Source organism: Meleagris gallopavo, chromosome 1 (assembly GCF_000146605.3).
Source record: "Meleagris gallopavo isolate NT-WF06-2002-E0010 breed Aviagen turkey brand Nicholas breeding stock chromosome 1, Turkey_5.1, whole genome shotgun sequence".
Lineage (NCBI taxonomy): Eukaryota > Metazoa > Chordata > Aves > Galliformes > Phasianidae > Meleagris > Meleagris gallopavo.
In genome coordinates this window covers 150,884,339-150,904,348 of record NC_015011.2, presented here as the reverse complement: position 1 = coordinate 150,904,348, position 20,010 = coordinate 150,884,339, and the positions used below count along the sequence as shown (strand labels likewise).

Below are 20,010 nucleotides of genomic sequence, written 5' to 3'. Positions count from 1 at the left end.
TGTTTACTGCTTCCTGTTTCATTCCACTTTTTCTTTGCTCACTGGTTCTTGCAGTTACCTAATAGCAATTTCGGAACAATCAATCAGCAGTCTGTGCAAGCAAGTAACTTATCAAACACTTGAACCCTATAATTGCGTTCTGACCTTGGTTTTACTGGAGGTTAGAGTGACAGATTCCTTGCAGCAGTACCATACACTGTTCTGAAAGTGCAGTTTGCCTGCAAAGGGGGAACTTTACTGCAAAGAAAAGACTCAACTGTAGCCAAAAAAAGTGTAGCAATACATGATGGATTAAGTAACAGTTTGTAAGGAATGTTGGCAGACAAGGCATCATAGATATAAATAAAGAAAATCTCTTTGTGGTATTGTCCTCTAATCTAATGCCCTAGATATTTTCTTATCCCAGCAACTTGATTTAACATCATTTTTCTTCCTGGATGAATATGAACTCATATATGATTGTGGGAGTGGGAAAATTCTCGCTCAGTGTTTAAGTGATTAGTAAACACTGATTGAACCAGAAATCCTCTAAGTATGTTTTGTAAGATTCGGGATGATGATTTGTTCTTCCTTTTTTCATCAGTGAACAGCCAACCTAAAGAGAACACTTTGGTGGTATGCTTTTAATCTGCAGTTAACAGCCCAGAGCAGAGGAGCTGAGGGGAGGCCTCACAGCAACTGCAGCTCCTCACAGGGAGTGGAGAGGCAGCACTGAGCTCTGCTCTGTGTGACAGCAACAGGGCCTGAGGGAACAGAAGGAGCTGTGTCAAGGGAGGGGCAGGGTGAGTGTCAGGGAAAGGCTCTGCGCAAGAGTGTATCTGGGCCCTGGAACAGGCTGCCCAGGGCAGTGGCCATTGCACTGCCCTGCATGAGTTCAAAAAGTGCCTGGACAGTGCTCTCAGACAAAGGGTTTGAATTTTGGGTGGCTCTGTGTGGAGCCACGGTCTGAATTCATTGATCCTTGTGGGTTCCTTCCAGCTATCACTATTCTGTGATTCTGTGCAAATCAAGGGAAGCTGAAGGTGAAAACTGTCTAACGCAACTGGACAGGAGAACTGACAGTCCTCATGCTGACAGTGAAAGAACACAAAACATTTTAAAATATCTAATTTTCCTCCAAATTTGTGGAAGAGGAATGTAAGATTATTAAAAGATTTGCAGTGAGATAGTTTTGCACTCCGAAATCCCTCTTCCACCCAGGACATATGAAAAAATGCTGTTTTCCCTATAATTAAGTAAATCAGAAGAGTTGTTGATAAAGTAGTATGTGAAGTGTGATTCCTACTAGGCAAACAACAGCCAAAATATACAAATTTCCCACTACAATGTTATTAATACCACCATGTCTTATGCAGCCTTTTTAAGAAATATGCATATTTCCATGCATTCCAGGAAAAGTATTCTGAGACTGAAGACCAACTGGCTGAAGCATATGCAAGTTCTTCAGCAGTTTAAAATGAACGAATTCCCCCTTTCTAGAAAAGATAAGATGATAGGTTTGAGTTATTGGCAAAAGCTGTTTTAACAGTCTCGGAAGGTTTTGAATTTGAAGGATGTTTCTGAGGGGAATATTGCAGACATTGTATGTGTGCCTACGTGTGTGTATATATGAGCTTGACATGCTCAGAAGAGAAAGATGGTAGTTGGCAGAGAAGCAAATCAAAGCAACAGGGCCATGCTCTTGTACTTTCCTGACATAGAATCATAGAGTCATAGAATTGCTCAGGTTGGAAAAGACCTCCAAGATCATCAAGTCAATCGTGACCTAACAGTAGTACTCTAACAACCCTCCACTAAATGATGTCCCTGAGCACCATATCCAAATGGTTTTTAAACACATTCAGGGATGGTGACTCAACCACCTCCCTGGGAGCTTATTCCAGTGCTTAACAACCCCTTCTGTAAAGAAGTGTTCCCTGATATCCAACCTAAACTTACCACCCTGGCACAACTTGAGGCCATTTCCCCTCGTCCTGTCACCTGTCACCAGTGAGAAGAGACCAACCCTGCTCTCGCACCAAGCACCTTTCAGATATTGGAAGAGAGAAAAATAAGGTCTCCCCTCAGCCTCTTCTTCCCTAGACTAAACAGCAGCAGTTCCTTCAGTCACTCCTTGTAGGGCATATTCTCCAAGTCCTTGACAATTCTTGTTATCCTTCTTTGACTTCTCATGCTATGCCCTGCCCAGACATAGAAAGACATTGTCTTGCAATGTATATGTCAAAACGGGTACAAGTGAGCACAAGTAATCTGGGGGAGTAGAAGGAAACCATGAATGTAATACTGCTGTCTGTGACCAATAGCAATATTGGTAAAAGTATGAATTGTAGTCAAGGCATAAAAAGTGAAAGAGAGTGTTTTCTTGAAATTTATCCTGGCCTCAGGAAACATGACAGAAATCATGAAGGTGCTTGTTTAAGAGTATTAGAAAAGAGCAATGAAGCTGTCTGAGAAGATCTGTGAGACCGAATAAAACCATGAGGACTTTAAAAAGTAAAGATAATATTCACGTTGCTAAACAGAGACTAGTTCTCTAAATATGCTGCTTAGAATCTTAAAGCCTGTTGTGTCTTCCTCATGACATGGCACTCCTTACTCATGTCAATACAATCAGTATAAACCTTAATTGCTATTCCCCTAAGAGGATTCCACTTTAGGATTTATAGTTCTTCAGATTCAGGCTTGTTTAATGAACACATGGAGGGCCTGAGTTATGGAATACCTTCTGTATTTCATCCATCTTCCAGATGCTGTCTCCCTTAAGGTCAGTATCATATCAGCACTGTAAGAATCTTCATACAGTCTATGAGATCTCTGTCACAGACAGTTTGGGAAGAAAGCAGACATAAGTACTACAGAGTTTTCCCTAGTGATAGTTGGTGGGAGAGGAGCATCACAGGGTGATTATAAGAATAATGCACAGTAGACTGTGAAGTGAAAAAGGAGAAAGATGGTCTTTAATGGGTTCTGGAACAAATATATTAATTATATTTCAATCAACTATGAAAGCACATTCTAACTATGAAATTTAGTTATTGACAGAAGGCAAAAAGTGGGGAGAGGGAGGAAAGATAGGAACTTAAATTACCAGAATAATACCTTTTTCAGAAAATATGGCTGCTAGCAAAGATGAAGCTCTCTCCCCAGAACCCACCTAAATATCTGGCTCTGAATATGTAAGCAGGATCATAAACATGAAAAATCAGAAAATACATGTGAGAATTTAAAGGTATGGCAAAATGAAGCCATTACAAACATGTTGAGTTATGCCATCAAAAACTTATTTATTTGGGGATATTTTGTGTAGCTACAGATTTTTTAATGAACTGAAAATAAAACATAATGTGAGACTCCACAGCATGGGTTCCCACACACATTTTCTAAGATTCTTCGTTTTTCAGAGGGTGAAGTGGTGGTGGTGATTTTCATCTGATGTGCTTTTCACTTGAATTAAAAGACATGGACTACAAAATCCATGACAAACCTTTATTTCTCTGACAGAGCTCCCTTTCAGACATTCTCAATTCTAGTTGTCAGTGGAGATTTTATTTAATAGACTGCAGCACCAAATGAGATGAAGCATCTCATTTCCCAGTGCTGCTTGCTAGCACAAGAAGCAAGTATACACTAACTTATGTCAGATAATTAGCATGCACTAATAGAAGTTAATAAAAATCAATAAGCACAGTGTATGTAGCACAAGTGATCAAATGCAAACAGTTGAATTTTCACAGTAATGTAGCTTAAAAATTATTAAATTCAATTAGTAATTCAGCATAACCTGCAGTCATATTCCCCTCTCAGTGTAGCATGGTAGATATTTGAGCAAGATTTGATTCACATCTGGGAACCTTGTTGATGTGAAATATCATACAGGTTTGAAGCCAGATGTAAAATTACCCTTATTAGGTGTTTTTCTTTAACAATTGGGTATTACCATGGTGATTAGACCAGATGGAGCATAAATCTTTTCTTCCTTTTCCTATTTTTTCTTTTAAACATGCATCCTTTCAAAATCCAGTTACCATAACAACTTGGTTTCACTATTTTTTGTTAAATCATCTTCTTTTTATATTGCACCTAGAAATTTCGTCTGGCTAACAAATGAACACAGCTAAATTTTTAGTTAATTATTTGCAGTCAAAAGTCTGTCAACAACTTCCTTTTCTCTTTTTTTCTTTTTCTTTTTTTTACTATTTTTCCATGGGGGAAGGGAGAGAAGAGCTATTGTCTTTTGTTTTGTGTGTTTAGTATCAGCAATGAGTAGACAGAGTGGTAATATAAAACTTCTACAAAACAATAAAAGAGGACTCCCAGCAGAAAGCTTGAGAATCTCAAATCATACTTACACAGACCTCTAATGATATTTTTAAAGGACATTTATTTCCATGAAAATTAAATACTCCTGGTAATTTCACAACATCAGAGCTTTGTGTATGTTTCTCTCTTTGTTTGAATGGCCAATTCAACTCTTTTATGATAACAACATAAAACCATATTGCAGTAGAACACCTTCCCTTCTGCCTCTTTTTTTTCTCTTGCTTAATATCTATTTGACTTTGTCAGAGAGAAAAGAGAAACAGTGGGAGGTGTGATAAGTTAATATCTAGGAATAAAAAGGTGCTACCTAGCAACATTTCTCTGGAAACTAAATCTCATTTGTCAAGCAACTCTAAAACAGGAGCTACATTGCCCATGGGATTGATAATGGCATACAGAGCTTTTCACTGCAAGTCACTAAAATATAAATTCAGCCTAGGTCAGTAGCAACTGAGCACTGTTACCATCTGACAGCTGTTTAGTGGCCTGTGTGAAACGCCTTCTTAGGCACCACACTATTCCTAGCGGGAACTTGGCTGCATCCCAATTACTGCTAATTGGCTCCCTCATTGTTAGGTATAGCAAGGATCTAAGGGCCATGTAGAATCACAGACGATTGGAAGGAGCATGCAGTGATCCACTGGGCTAGTGGTGTCTAGGCACTTCAACTACAACATTCCTAACAGTCAATAGTAAAGCGTGTGTTTAGAAGCCTGGAGTGAAGGAACCTCAACAGAATTCCTTCAGTGTTTCAGATCTCCTGTCTTTACAGCTTTTTTCACTCTCCTAAATTTTACCAAAACCATTGTGTTTGAAAAATCCAGGGATTTATTTTTGTCATTCTACAGGGAATCAACCCATCAAATAAAGTTATTGGATTTCATAGACTTTTATTCTTCTGCATTCTTTCCTCTATACTCTTTCCAACTCGCCTTCACACTTTATGAAGTATAATGACCAAAATGAAACATGATACTCCAGTTGAGGCCTTACCAATGCAAATTATAGCAGAATTATTATTTCCATTGCCATACATTAGTATTTGTCCAGCATGGCTCACACGAATACATGCTTTTCTGCATAATATTCTCACATTGACTCATTCTTTCAGATCTGTGCCACACAATGAGCTTGTACACATGTTTCACACGCATAGAATCGCAGAATGGTTTGTGTTGGAAGGGACCCTAATGATCACTTAATTCCTTTCTGTGGGAAGGGTTACCTTCTACAAGATCAGGTTGCTCAAAGGACCACCCAGCCTTGCCTTGAGTACTTCCAGGAATGGGGCATCCACAGCTTCTGTGGGCACCTTGGGCAAGATGTACAGAGATATTTTTTAGAAAACAAGTTTTCTTGTGTCTCTGACTGAAAATTAAGTTCTTCACTATGAGAGTGGTGAGGTACTGGAACAGGCTGCCCAAAGAGGTTGTGGATGCCCTGTCTGTGTTCAAGGCCAGGTAGGATGGGGCTCTGATTAGCCTGGTCTAGTACTAAATGTGGAGGTTGGTGGCCCTGCCTGTGGTGGGGGTTTGGAGATTCATGATCCCTGAGGTCCCTTCCAACCCAGGCCATTCTGTGATTCTGTGATATCATCTGACACTATTTTCCCTGCTCTGCTATGTTCTCCTATCTCTCTATTAAAAGACATTTTAGTAATTACTACGTTACACTTTTTTGTGGGGAGGGTATAACTAAGGCAAAAGAATGTTTCTGATTCTCCTGTTATTTATTTTCCTCCACTGTTTTGCAACAGACCCTTTCCTTGCCTTTGTCCTCCTGCAGCATTTGTAGAAGTTTTCTTGTCATTTTTTGTGTTCTACTTAAGAAATCTCATTCTGTTTGCTGTATTTCTACCCACTTGCCTCTGCTATTTTGTTGCTATGTTCTATATCCTATTTCACTTTTTAAAAATTCCTTCTTGAATGTCTTCGACCAGCTTTTTATACAGTCAGGAATAGGCTAATAGGCTATTATTAAACTTCTCATGTCTTTTTTTTTTCCTCTGCAGGAAAATATCTTGCTGTTGCACACTTGATAAAACCCATTTAAATAGCTCCCATCTCTCTCTTTCTTCTTAATCTCTTACATCAGAAATAATTAACTGAATGTCTTCAATTTAGATGAGCTACATGAGAATTAGGATAGGAAAACCAATTCATTCATAGGAGTATCCAGCCTAGAATAATTTGAAATGCCCTAAGTAACCTCTCCAGCCTCCAGTCTCTATTCCAGAAGGGCATGGGACAGCTGTTGATTTTGTGCAAAATCTTCCAGCCTCATGCAGGTGTTTTTGAAGTCCTAGGGAGTCTAGAACACTACAAGAAACCTGTGTTTAAGCATCAGCCAAGCCTATTTTCTTCCATGGGGCTGTTAACTTTATTCTGATGACACATCTATAGTTAGCCTCACAGCACTCCATACCTCATTCACTATTTTGAGCACAAAAAACCTCTTCATTCAGTTATCTGGATGCTTGTTTCTGGTACTGCTTGAGATCCGTAGGCCCTAGCTGTCCTTGAGGAAAGTTGCATATATTCTGCAGGGTCCTATGTTATACCTACCAGCTCTATGCTGTTAGGCACATACATATTCTACATACCTATTTATGAACCACAGTGAAAAGATGGACAGGATCAACTTGAGAACATCTAGCATTTGATACCTTTAATTCAGTGTAGTCCTGCCAGGTTTGAAACTAAACGGTATTGTCTGAAGATGTCAGGAGTCTCAAGAGCTTCATGAGGCCCTCTCTACATGTAATGAAAAGGGGAATTACTGCATTTAAAATAATCATATACATATAAACTTACTGCTTGTACTTCATCTCTTGTGAACATCAGTGTTGGTTAAATTCATGTAATTTCTTCATCATTCCTCAGTGCACATTCAGAAACAACTCTCCATTCACACTGATTTCTTTTGCTGAGGTGCACAACTAAGTTCTGAGTTGCTCACTGACCCAGCTGTGTTAGATTATGTGATAAACCACTCACAAGGGATCTCAGAGACACCATGGCAGGAGAGACAGGACACATCATGGGATACAGCGAAAAAGCAGCCGAGGGATTGCACAGCACTTATGGGAAGAACCAAAGTTGGGAACTGTGAGTGTTTTTAGTACTTTCTGAAGAAACAAATGTGAAAATGTGAAGTGGTAAGGGGATAAAAAGAAGCAATTGCTCGCAAATAACGGGCTACTTGATGTATCTATCTGGGTGTGCCCTGCATCTGATCAGTGTAGTCTGTCCTGTCTTCTTAATTTCCTTTCTAACGCCTCCCTGGGAGAAGCTTTTCTATTCTGTGTATGTGTGTATAAGGGTGTGAGTACAGCAGCTGGAGTTAGAGGCTATGTGTGTCTATGGTGCAGCAATTGGAATGAATGCAAGTGTGTAAGAGAGTGTATGATTGTTAGTGAAGGTAAAGCCAGATTAGCCCGTGAGTAGGTGATGTGGCCTGGAAGCTAGGGCATAAGCGGGTTCCGAAAGTCTAGTACCTGTGCACCTCTAGGGCTGAAAGCATGGGACAGTCGCACGCGTGACTGTCTGTACCAAACACCTGTACCTGACCAATCTGGTGGCCTTCTATCATGGAGAAACAGCTTTGGTGGATGAGGGAAGAGTGATGGATGTTATCTACCTGGACTTCTGTAAAGCCTTTTACATGGTCCCTGACCACATCTTTATATCTAAATTGGAGAGGTATGGATTTCAAGAATGGACTGTTCGATGGATTAGGAATTGGCTGGCTGGATGCAACCATAGGGTTGTGATTAATGACTCTGTGTCAGGGTGGAAGCTGGTCACAAGCAGTGTCCTTCAGGGGTTGGTCTTGAGACCGGTACTCTTCATCAGTGACACAGATGATGGTATCAAGTGCACCCTCAGTGGGTTTGCAGATGAAACCAAGCTGTGTGGTGCAGTCAATACACTGGAAGGAAGGGAAGCCATCCATCAGGACCTGGACAGGCTGGAAAAGTGGGCCCATGAAAACCTAATGATGTTCAATAAGGCCAAATGCAGGGTGCTGCACTTGGGCCAGGGCAATCCCAGGTATTTATACAAACTGGAGGAAGATCTCCTTGAGAGCAGCCCTGCAGAGAAGGACTTGGAGGTCCTGGTGGACAAGAAGCTGGACACGAGCCAGCAGTGTGCACTGCAGCCCAGAAAGCCAACTGTGTTCTGGGTTGCATTAAAAAAGCAGTGGCCAGCAGGGAGGGAGGTGAGTGTCCCCCTCTACTTGGCTCTTGTGTGGCCCCATTGGAGTACTGCGTCCAGGCCTGGGGACCCCACTACAGGAAGGATGTGGAGCTCTTGGTGTGGATCCAGAGATGGGCCACTAAGATGATCAGAGGGCTGGAGCACCTCTCCTATGAGGAAAGGTTGAGGGAACTGGGCTTGTTTAGCTTGGAGAAGAGAAGGCTCTGGGGACCTCTTTGTGGCCTTCTAATACTTCAAGAGAGTGTATAAACAGGAAGGGGAACGACTGTTTACAAGGGTGGATAGTGATAGGACAAGGGAGAATAGTTTTAAACTGAGCCAGGGGAGGTTTAGGTTAGATATTAGGAGGAAGGTTTTCACTCAGAGGGTGGTGACACACTGGAACAGGTTGGACAAGGAGGCTGTGATGCCCCATCCCTGGAGGCATTCAAGGCCAGGCTGGATGTGGCTCTTGGCAGCCTGGTCTAGTGGTTGGGGACCCTGCACATAGCAGGGGGGTTGAAACTAGATGATCATTGTGGTCTTTTCAACCCAGGCCATTCTATGATTCTATGAACACTGAAGGAGTAGAATTACAGTTCTAGCAGTTCATAAGTTCAGATGTCTGAAGTGGGAAGGCTGGGATTCAGTGAGGACATACCGAGCAGGCAGCTGAGCCCATCTTCTCAATGGACTCACATTGTACATATGTGTACATCACCATAATCTCACTGATTGACTTCCGGCTTGTTCAGCGAGAGATGGTAATAGGATTAGGATATTGATGCTGTCTGTGTTCATGTGGATGCTCTGAGTGTCTGTCCAAGACCTACACGCCCAGCTATGTATATGCATGTGTATGTGTATATATATGTGTAATCTGTGTGTGTGCCTACTGGAAAAACATCTGCAGCCTTGGTATTGCTTGGACTCAGAAAAGTGGGGCAGCAATAACCTTGCCTTTCTCAGGCGGCTGGATTTGTCACAACATATTTTCCTCTAACAACCTGGTCTCCCTGTGCTGTAATTTTAAGGCACTGGGAAGAATACCAGCATGACAAACTGGTAGTCTCTGTTGGCATTCTTAGATACTCTGTCTTCTTATGTATTACTGAATGTCCTGTATGAGAGTTTTAGATAAGCACCAGATTCTTCTGCTTTCCTCCTGTAAAGTGCGTTAGAACTCCAGTTACTAATCACCTGATGTAAGGAGGGGCTCACAAAGTGACAGACACCAAAAATCTCTTAAAAACAGACTTGTTATCAGAAAGTCTTGCCTGAGGATGAATTATAAATAACTCGAAAAGTGAGACAAATTTCTGGTTGGTAGTGTTACTCTTCTATCCTTAAAGACTTATTAAAGCATTGTGTCTCTCTTGATGACACTTGCAAGGAGCTGATGGAAAATCCAGGCTGTTAAGTGCATTTGTAGATGTTGAGGAAAATATCATACAGTTCAGTACCAGAGCTTTTAGGGTTTTTATCCCATCAGCAGTGCCTTTTGAAAGACTAGTCTCTTCTAGGTTTGCAGCAGAGATCTGCACAGTTGTACACTACAGCCAATCATATATTTTATGGCCACTATGGATATGATGAAATATTCTTCAAACATAGCACATTTACCTGAAATGAGCTTTTAGCTTGAAAGAATGATACCCTGTCTTCTTACTCTGTGAGATTCTTAAAAGGTTAAGGAAGCTCAAGTAAAGTGGCTTCCAAATCATCAATCTTCACTCAGCACATGAAGTAAAGATCTCTAGCTCCCTACCTGGAAACAATCTATTTACTAGACATGGAAAAACTCCAGCACATCCCCTCATTCGTTATAAATGTCACATCGCGTTGGTTTGACAACAAAGAAGCTGTTCATGAAGCTGTGGAACTTCAGAGCTGTTCTCTTCATCCAAGCTTTGAGGCTGTTCAAGTGGCCGTTTGCTACTGCAGTTTCATCAGAGCTGTCATTACATTTTACTTCTCCCCAGTCAACATGGGAGCTGTTGTACCTTCCCTGCCATGCTGCACAAACTGCAAGAAGGGCCTTCAGCAAAGTGGTGAGCACAGGGCAAGCGATGAGCAAAGGCAAGTGCTGTAAGATCACAGACTCTGTAATTTTATGTGAGAGCATAAGAATTACAGCTTTTTTTGTGTGTGCTGATCTTCATGATAGTCAAGATGATTGGGTAATTTCATACTTCAGTTATTTGATTTTAGATAGGAAACAATTTTTCCTTTCTGCTTTTGTCATTGAACATCAGCATCTTCAGCATTACATCAGTCTTGGCAGATAAACTGAGAACAGTATCGAGTTTGCTGTCACTTTTCTCTGGGCTGTGACTGTGGTGTAGCAGGAGTCTCTGTGTCCCCTGAAGACAAGGCTTGGCTCTGGAAAGTATAAGTGATAACAGCTTTCTTGACTGTCTGACATTTTATTTCACTCTGTAATTGCATGAAAATTTCATGCTGCTTACTAGATATCACATTGGACAAATCCTCTTTTTTTTTTTGCTAGAAGCAGTGGTATTATTCACAAGCAGCAAGGCTCTTGGTAGTGTATTTTCCATTGCCCAGTAATGGAAAATTCCATGTGCGTAGCTATCCTAGAGGATGCACACCCAGTGAAACTGGCAGGAAGTGTGCACAATATTTGCAAAATGCACCATCTTTGGTCTTGGAATAAGCCAGATTTTTTCTGAAATTAAAGATTCTTAAGCCCTTTGTCAGGAAAGCAGAAAAGCTCGTCTCAAGGAGCCATAAGTTCTCCAACACCTCTACCTTCTGGTCACTACTTCTCCTTTCATCCAACATTGCTCCTTTGACTAAGAGCTCAGTAGGATCTGTGAGCTGATGCAGTTAGCTCTGGACTGCTGCTGCAGTGCTGGCCAAAGTCAGAGCTCATTTTATTAACACCAGTAGATGTTTCCACAGATGCCATGCCATTTGCCTTCCATTTCTTATGACTACGTGTTTTTTTCCTGACACAGCGGAAACATCTAGGCCTTGTCAGACTTGTTGAAATAAAGTATTAAACAATGAAGTAGAAAAGATATTGCTAGTCACTGTTTGTACCTAGCAAATGCTCTCAGAAATGGAGCCACAGTTATCAGTCACTCATGCGGACACACAGCATACTCAGTGGATTGCCTGCTGTGACTTGGGAGATACCCAGAGCACATCCAAGCCCACTCTAGTGCCGCATATCTTGTGTCACCACAGCCTTGGATGAGTAAATGATACGTTTCACATACATAATACCAAGAAAATGCCACTGCAGGGATGTGGAGAGCTTAAATATCTGCCAAGGTAGTGACAAAAAGATATTTATCCTCCTCACTCTACTGAAACGATTACTTCTGAAATAACTCTGTTTGACAGTAATAGATGATTTCCACTTTATTCAACTGGAAAGGTAGTAGTGGATAATTTTTACATGATTCCAACCTCATTCTGTTCTTCAGAATGACTTTAACATGGGTCATAGAATCATACAATCATACAATCACAAGGTTGGAAATGACCTATAAGATCATCTAGTCCAACCGTCTTCTCATTACCACTGCTACCACAAGCTACTAAACTGTATCTCACAGCTCCTCGTCCAGACGCCTCTTAAACACTGCCAGGGATGGTGACTCCACCACCTCCCTGGGCAGGCCATTCCAGTGCCTGACTACTCTCTGAGAGAAAGTTTTTCCTCATGTCTAATCTAAACCTCCTCTGATATCATATCTTCACGAATTACAGAGAAACTTCCAGTCATCAAATCTATGTTGGAGGATGGAGAGCATCAGAAATGAGATGCCACTGTTGGCAAACTTGTGGAAGCATTATTGTCAACGGTTTACGGGCTGGTTTGGCCCGGTTCCGTGACTAGAAGGGCAGAGGGATCCGCGGATCTGTGCCCCCGGAAAAGGAAAATAGGGGACCCCGAAATAATTGAAAACAGTGGCAACAATCTGAGATGAAACAAACTAATTTATTAAATATGGTATCAGCAGAATTTTATAAGGAGAGAGAGGGAGAGTGTGAAATTGATGGTGGATCGGCCTTACCACAACGCTGAGATGAGAAGCGCAGGCAGAGAAGCGCAGGCAGAGAAGTGCAGGCAGAGAAGCACAAGCGAAGCAGCGCAGGCAAAGAAGAGAACATCAGGTGACCTTGCCGGGAGTTATATCTCCTCGCTGACCGCAAAGCCCCCTGGGGAAATGTAGCTCTTCTTCTCCTCCGGACAGGCACCCGGAACTTGAGCATCAGCAGTCAAATCCCCAGTGCATTACATGATGTTATGATGTGGAATACTGATAACAAAAAATCATGAAACCATGACAATTATTTAATCTGAGGATGACGACCTCTTCTCCTTACGCTCTCTTGTAGGGTTTTCTCCATGGCACCCTTCACATTTTTCTTATATATTGCTTATATTATTATATTATTGCTATTATATTTGCTTTGCCTATACCTGTATCCATTAACATTTGTCATAAAACACTTTATTTCTTTGCTTCCAGAGACCTCACCAAGAGACAGATTTTGAAGTGGACTATGGAAGACATTTCCAACTACACAATCGCACTCATATGACTTCTCCCAGCTTAGCTGGTACAAAACCAAAATTATTCAGACAAGCATTTTTTTTTACTTAATTACATTACCTGAACTTCATAGGGAAGAATCTTGACACAATAGAGATCTCTGCTTCAAGGCTTAGAGGTGCAATTTTCATTCCCCATCTGGTAACAAAAACAGAAAGGTTACTTTTTTTGCTTTTAGGGGAAAAAAGTCATTTCAAGCACTTAATAAAAACCAGATTTAGACATGCAGATCTGAATTACTAATACCATTAATATTTCAAGAAGTAAATCCCCAATGGGAAAGTTATCTTCAAAAACAGTCGGAGAAAAAAAGAAAGCGTATGTATACATATATATATTTACATGTTTGTATATAGACACTATGTATTAGAAAAATATATATAATGCTTCTTTTACACACTTTTGTTTATACTAGCTATTCATACATCCCTGTAGCATGTTGACATCACAGCTTCTTGTTCTAGGGCAGCCCTATATCCTTCTGTTTTGCAAAAAATAAAAATTAAAATAAATAAATAAATAAATAAAAAGGACTGTTGTATACAAAAGTAGGAAATTACTTAGTTATCACACAATTGGAAGAAAGAAAGCATTCAAGGTCAGCTCCCTTATTTTCTCCCAGGGCAAGAATGTTCTAAAATCTACATGCTATAGCAGTCGCTAACTTGACGTCTTCTGAAGTAGAACTACCTGAGTTTAAATTAGAACAGAAACTGTTTCGTTACGACTGATTAAGGAATGACGATGTTTGAGGGAGAGTTCACAAATGTGTCTTAAGTAATGTTGCAAGATAAGGCTGAAATGGTGGAAGTGGGTAAAACAGACTAGGAACTCTATCTCGTTATACTTATGAATTCTTCTTAATTTTCTGAACTTTACCTTTGACCAAAACCTTCAATGCAGATCAAATCTTCCATTTTATGGGCAAAAGCACTCAGTCCCAGAGACTGAACAAGACCATTAACATTTGAATAACCTTGTACTGCTAAAACAGGAGAGACTATGAACAGTTAATAACCCTCTGCCAAAACTCTGTCAGAGGTTGAAGAGAAAAAAAAGTGGAGATGCACAGAGTATTAGGAACCTTTTTTTTTTTTTAATGAAGATATGGATCCTTAGATTTTGTTTAATAGCAGGAAGATTTAGCAGGAGGCAAAGCAGCAGGCAGACTGTGCACTTCAAGGTCCTTTTTATTTTATTTTTAAGTTCTGAGAGGCTTTCAGGGACAGAATGGATTTAGAATCTGCAGTGTCCAAATATCTGTAACTTTTGAGGTTTTGCATCCATTAAACATCTAAAGACATTAATGCCATGGGTTTTCCCAGTGCTTTTCCTTCTGTTTGATCCTTAGCTATAATCTAGCAAGTCCCAAAGGTATGCATGAGCTATCAGTGAAAATCTCTAGTGGTTGATATTGGTCTTGTGACAAACCTCTCGTATTCCAGGAAAGAAGCCTGACTCCTAGAACCAATCTGAGAAGTTGGACATGGTGATGGTAGCCATTCTTTCTACGTTAGCAACACATCAACGTATGTGCTCAGTTGCCCTTCAGATGTATAAGTACAATATGCAAGCATAACAGAGATCTTCAGATTCACCTCTCAAATACTGATTCACCTAGTAGATGACTGTGCTGTGCCGATGGACATTTAGAAAATCACATAGCTGAGTATCCTTGGGACCCAGATTCACACATCAGCAGAATACTTCAGCATTATTCTCAAAATCAGACTAAAGTCCTGGTTCCTCACTGAGGAAAAAGGAAAGGATTCTGCATGCAGCTTGTTATGACTCTCACATGGATTGTAATGTTTAAATTACAAAATATTTGTATAAAGAAAATGTTCAACAGAAGGAGTTCCACCAAACAGCATTCATAGACCAAATTTCGGTCACCCATCTGAAAAACAGGAAAGAAATCTCTAAACACATTATCTTAATACAGAAATCTAAAATAGATTTTGAAGTCAAGCCTCCAGACTTCAAGGAGAAACCACTCCTAAGTATGACTAAGTTATTACACAATATTGTATTATTATAATATTATTATAATATATATATGTATATATATGTATATATATGTGTATATATATATACATTGTATTATTATGATTGGGTAATCCCAAGCACAGATACAGGTTGGGCAGAGAATGGCTTAAGAAAAGCCCTGAGGAGAAGGATCTGGAATTGTCGTTTGATGAAAGATTCAATGAGCTGGCAATGTGCGCCTGCAGCTCTGAAGGCCAACTGTATCCTGGCTTGCATCAAGAGCAGCGTGACCAGCAGGGAGAGGGAGGTGATTCTGCCCCTCTACTCTGCTCTTGTGAGATCCCACCTGGCATACTGCAACCAGTTTTGGGGCCCTCAACATAAGAAGGACATGGAGCTGCTGGAGCAGATCCAGAGGAGAGCCATGAAGATGATCACAGGGCTGGAGCACCTTCCCTATGAGGATATGCTGACAGAGCTAAGGCTCTTCAGCTTGGAGAAGAGAAAGTTCCAAGGGAAGCTTATAGAGGCCTTCCAGTACTTGAAGGGGGCCTACAGGAAAGCTAGGGAGGGACATTTTAGAAGGGCAAGTAGCAACAGGATAAGGGGAAGTGGCTTTAATCTGGAAGATGGTAGATTTAGACTAGATGTCAGGAAGAAATTCTTTACTTGTGAGGGTGTTGAGACTCTAGAACAGGTTGCCTAGAGAGGCTGTGGATGCCTCCTCCCTGGAAGCATTCATGGCCAGGCTGGATGGCGCTTTGAGCAGCCTGGTTTAGAGGGAGGTGTTCCTGCCTATAGCAGGGTGCTTGGAACAAGGCGATCTTAAAGGTCCCTTCCAACCCAAACCATTCTATGATTCTGTGATTCTGTGAAAAAGAAAAAAAAGCAAAAAAAAAAGGCAAAAAAAAAACGCAGTGCAATACTGATTGAGAATATTCCAAGATTATGTAGTATTCCTGTAAAAATAAATAAATAAATAAAAATGAAAGCAGCTACTTCAGATCATAACAGGAAGATATAGGGCATAAAGAGTTCTGAGAAGGAAAAATCAAAATGTTCATTTTCTGGTGTGCAAGAGATTAAAAAGTAACTATCAATGAACATCTTAAATGAGAACTTTGCTTCATTTTAAAACAGAAAGCAATAATCCATCATATTGAGTATGGAGTTGTGGTGGTTTTCTATGGCATTTCTATGGCATCCCCCACTGAAAACCTAGCCTGAGTATCTGTAAATAACCTGTCTGGGAAATAAAATATTTTAAACTACCATAACTTCAAACAAACAAACAAAAAAAAAAAAACCTCTGGACTAACATGGGATGGAACAGAAATGCTTAGATTCAGTTTTGAAGTTGTGTAAGCCAACTGATGTAAGGTATCCACATGGAGATTAATTATGAAATGTCTAGTGAGCTGGAAACTCACATGCTAACTTACTTTGAGGTATTTCTCTATATAGACCATCCCTTAGGCAGATTCAGTCTCTCCCACATAGCAGGTCTGAACTGCGGCCATTTACAGTATTTATAATTCATATTATGTAGGCCAGTGCAAATTGTGAAGTATGTCTTGTACAATCAAGCTGTAATCAAAATTCATTTCCACAGACAATCCAAGTATTTCAGATAAGAATACACTTTTTCGAGTTCTTAGTAGTAAATTCTAAGCAGTAGATTATCATATCAAGCTTCTCTAAAATGATATTGATTGTATTTGAATCCTAACTCAATTAATATTCATAGGAAGTATTTGTCACTATTTGCTCAGCTATGACACACAATCGATTCGCAATTACATACACTTTACCTTTTATCTTATAGCCTGGAAAGGCTAGTAGTCCAGCTAACATACATATAGGTGTTTCCTTTACTTCTCCAATAACAATTAAAAGTACCAATAAAACTGACTACTTTTGAAGGTAAAACAATGTAAGAAACACTTCTAAAATGGTATAGTTCTGATACTATCTGATCGTGAGAATAACATATTCTAATGTAGTGGATGACAAGACTCAACCATGCCACACTACAAGATCTCAAATTGAAATGATTTTGTAAACAAATTATGATTATACACAGCTAATTTAATTAATATATTAATTTCACAAAAATTAGTTTCACAAAAAACACAGCATAAACAACAGAACATCAAAATTATTCCTGTAGTGGTTTAGACTCAGTCATGCACTGAAAGCAATAATTTCGTGCCCTTGTAATAAATTGTCAGTCTAACACTGACAACCAGGTTCTAAACAGCTTTATTGCGTATTGTAATGTTCAGCACCAGTCATAACAGTTTGATTTGATATTCAAAGAGCAGCCACATTTTTCCATTGAGATTCGAATGTTGGTTAATATTAATGTTCCCTTAAAATTGAAGTAATACCCAACAGTCTTCACATTTATTCAATCTGAAAGCCTAGCCTTCCGAAAAGATCATGTCTGTGTGATGCTACATATTTTTGTCCTTAGGGTTTGGAAACTGAACCTTAGAACTGCTAGATGGATTTGGGAAATTTGATCTCACTTCCTGAGCCAGTGAGCTATAGGACGCTCATCATCTGATTGGGCAGGAACTCACCTACACAGGTCAGCTTGAAGGAGACTGTAAGAATGAGAATGCTTATCAACATCATCCCTCAGATGTGAGGGTCTTCCCTATAGACAGATACAGATTCTAGTCGCACCAAGAGCATTCTGTATTGGAGGGAGAACTCATTTGTAGCATATTATGGGAGCAGTGGGTCAGGTTTAGAACAAATTCAGTGATGTCTGATTATTTGATAAAATAACTACTGAAACAAAACACAGAATGTGTTGAATGACAAAATAAATTTAAAGCAAATCATACTGATTCATGAATTGCACATACTTAAAATAAAATTCCATTGTTAGTTTTTACCTCAAATATCAATTTGTAAAAGTGATAGATAAACATGTCAAGAGCAAAAGAGATTTGATATCAGCTGATCCATTACTTGATTGTATTATGAATAAAGTTTAAAGAACATTTTTTACTGATTGCATCAGGTCATCTATTTACACATCAAAGAAACAGAAAGAGATTGGAATCAGAGGTGACACAAATATACAGAACCTTTCTTCTGAAATAACTGTGTCTGTGTTTCCAGGTATGTACAAGCACATCTAGAAGGAAAAAGAGATAATGGATTTTCTTTTCTCTTCTGAGATCCACAGTGACAAAGAATTCTCCTACTGGCCATTAGTAATAAATAACATCAGGTTGACTGAGGACATCATATGACAGATAGATGTGAGTATGCTCTCACTCAAACATCAGTTTAGCTTAAGAACCATTACATAAAGCTACATAAAGCCACCAACATACTTGTTACATTGCTGCACTGTCCTAGGGAATGGGATTTATCCAGAAAAGAAGACAAATAGAAGTAGTTCATTAACCAACACATGATACCATCTTAGGTATCTTCTGGCTAAGATCACATGCACAATGTCATTTTGTACACAAAGAAGTTTATACTGTTATCGTTCCAAGTATTTTTCTAATAGAAAAGCAATGACTACAACAAATTTAATTTCAGTTGTCCTACAGCTATCAACACAGAGGAATGTCAGTTGATATCTTCTTAGACTGTTAGACTTAACTAAAGAACTAAGATTAAAACAAAGACTACACACATGCAGATATTATAATTTATATTTCATATATGTATTATATATTTCAGCGTGGCACATCCTAAGAAAAAATAAACTTACATCAAAAGACTCCATGAGGCTCAAATAAGACCTCAAATCTCAGCCAAACTTTGGCAGGAAGCACTTCGATGTGTCAGTGAACAAAGACATGGTAAGCTCAAGTATAAGTAAGAACACCAATATTAAGGACAGCATTCTGCCTTTCACCAAACAAGACAAACATTTTCTCTTCTTTACGTAATGCTGTCTCTATAGAATATGAAAGAATTCCAAAACTTGACATCTACTGCCCAAAAAAACAGAAATTTTAGTCGTAGATCAGAGCTAAAGGTTAGGTTAATTCTTATGTGAGTTTGTGTTCAAAATGTATATCTGAGCATCCAGTGGGGATCTGTACGTTTAATAAAACCATCTTTTCTCACAGAGGTGAGATGCTAATAGAAGACATATAGGCATTAATCCTAAAGCTGGCTGTTTTATTAAAAGACTGTTTGCTACGTGTATTATTAGAACATAGCTTTATTCAGTAAACAGTATCTTACACATCAACCAGACTCAATCACACTTTCAATTAGAGTTTTAGTAATAGTCCTTTTGAAATGGAAATACCTAGTAGCAACATGATCAGGAAAGCATTTTCTGAAGATGTATGAACATCTTTAAACTGTAACTGTTCAGAATGCTCTAGTCTTTATTGTCCATTTATAGTACTATCTACTATTGTTGGGTATTTTATGGCATCATTTCTTTCTCCAAAACTATTTCATCCAATTAAAAACCATTGTTTGTTTTCAGTTTGTACTCTTTTTTTTTCTTTATTCCTGGATCTCACTGCTTCTACGGTAATATTTTTTTTAATAATGGTGGATATAAATTACGCTGCAGGAATATTACCAATATAAAAATTGGCCAGTAATGACTATTACCCCAACAGTATGAATATGTACAACTGTACCGGATCTTGTCACATTCCCCGTGTAGAAGCAAGGACAACATTCATGCCATTTCACTTGTTCACTTGACTTGCACTGGTAAAAATACCAGTATGAGGGTTTCAAGTTCATCAGCTCTTTTACAGCAGTCTCAAATTCTTTCAAAGCAGCAGTGTAGTTTCTGACTCTTAAATTAATATTCATTATAGAGCAGTCTCACTTTTACTTCATCTCAAAAAATGTTCTAAGTCGCCTGGATGAGCACACAAAATGGACTTCTCTTTTTTTTTTTTTTT

General features: G+C 39.4%; 2 long non-coding RNA genes across 4 annotated transcripts in view; both read left to right on the top strand.

Moving 5' to 3' along the window:
- LOC116217859 overlaps positions 1-15,294 on the top strand; it is a 33,967-nt gene extending 18,673 nt beyond the window's left edge. For 2 of the 3 annotated variants that reach the window (XR_004162579.1, XR_004162580.1), the window contains exons 2-3: positions 13,028-13,429; positions 14,557-15,294. This is a non-coding gene — a long non-coding RNA (uncharacterized LOC116217859). The remainder of the gene's footprint in view (positions 1-13,027; positions 13,430-14,556) is intronic. The other variant, XR_004162581.1, reaches the window with a different exon arrangement.
- Positions 15,295-15,999: 705 nt separating this feature from the next.
- Positions 16,000-19,576, top strand: LOC116217860. Its single transcript, XR_004162583.1, has 2 exons — positions 16,000-18,378; positions 18,812-19,576. It is a non-coding gene; the product is annotated as an uncharacterized LOC116217860 (long non-coding RNA).
- Positions 19,577-20,010: the final 434 nt, after the last annotated feature.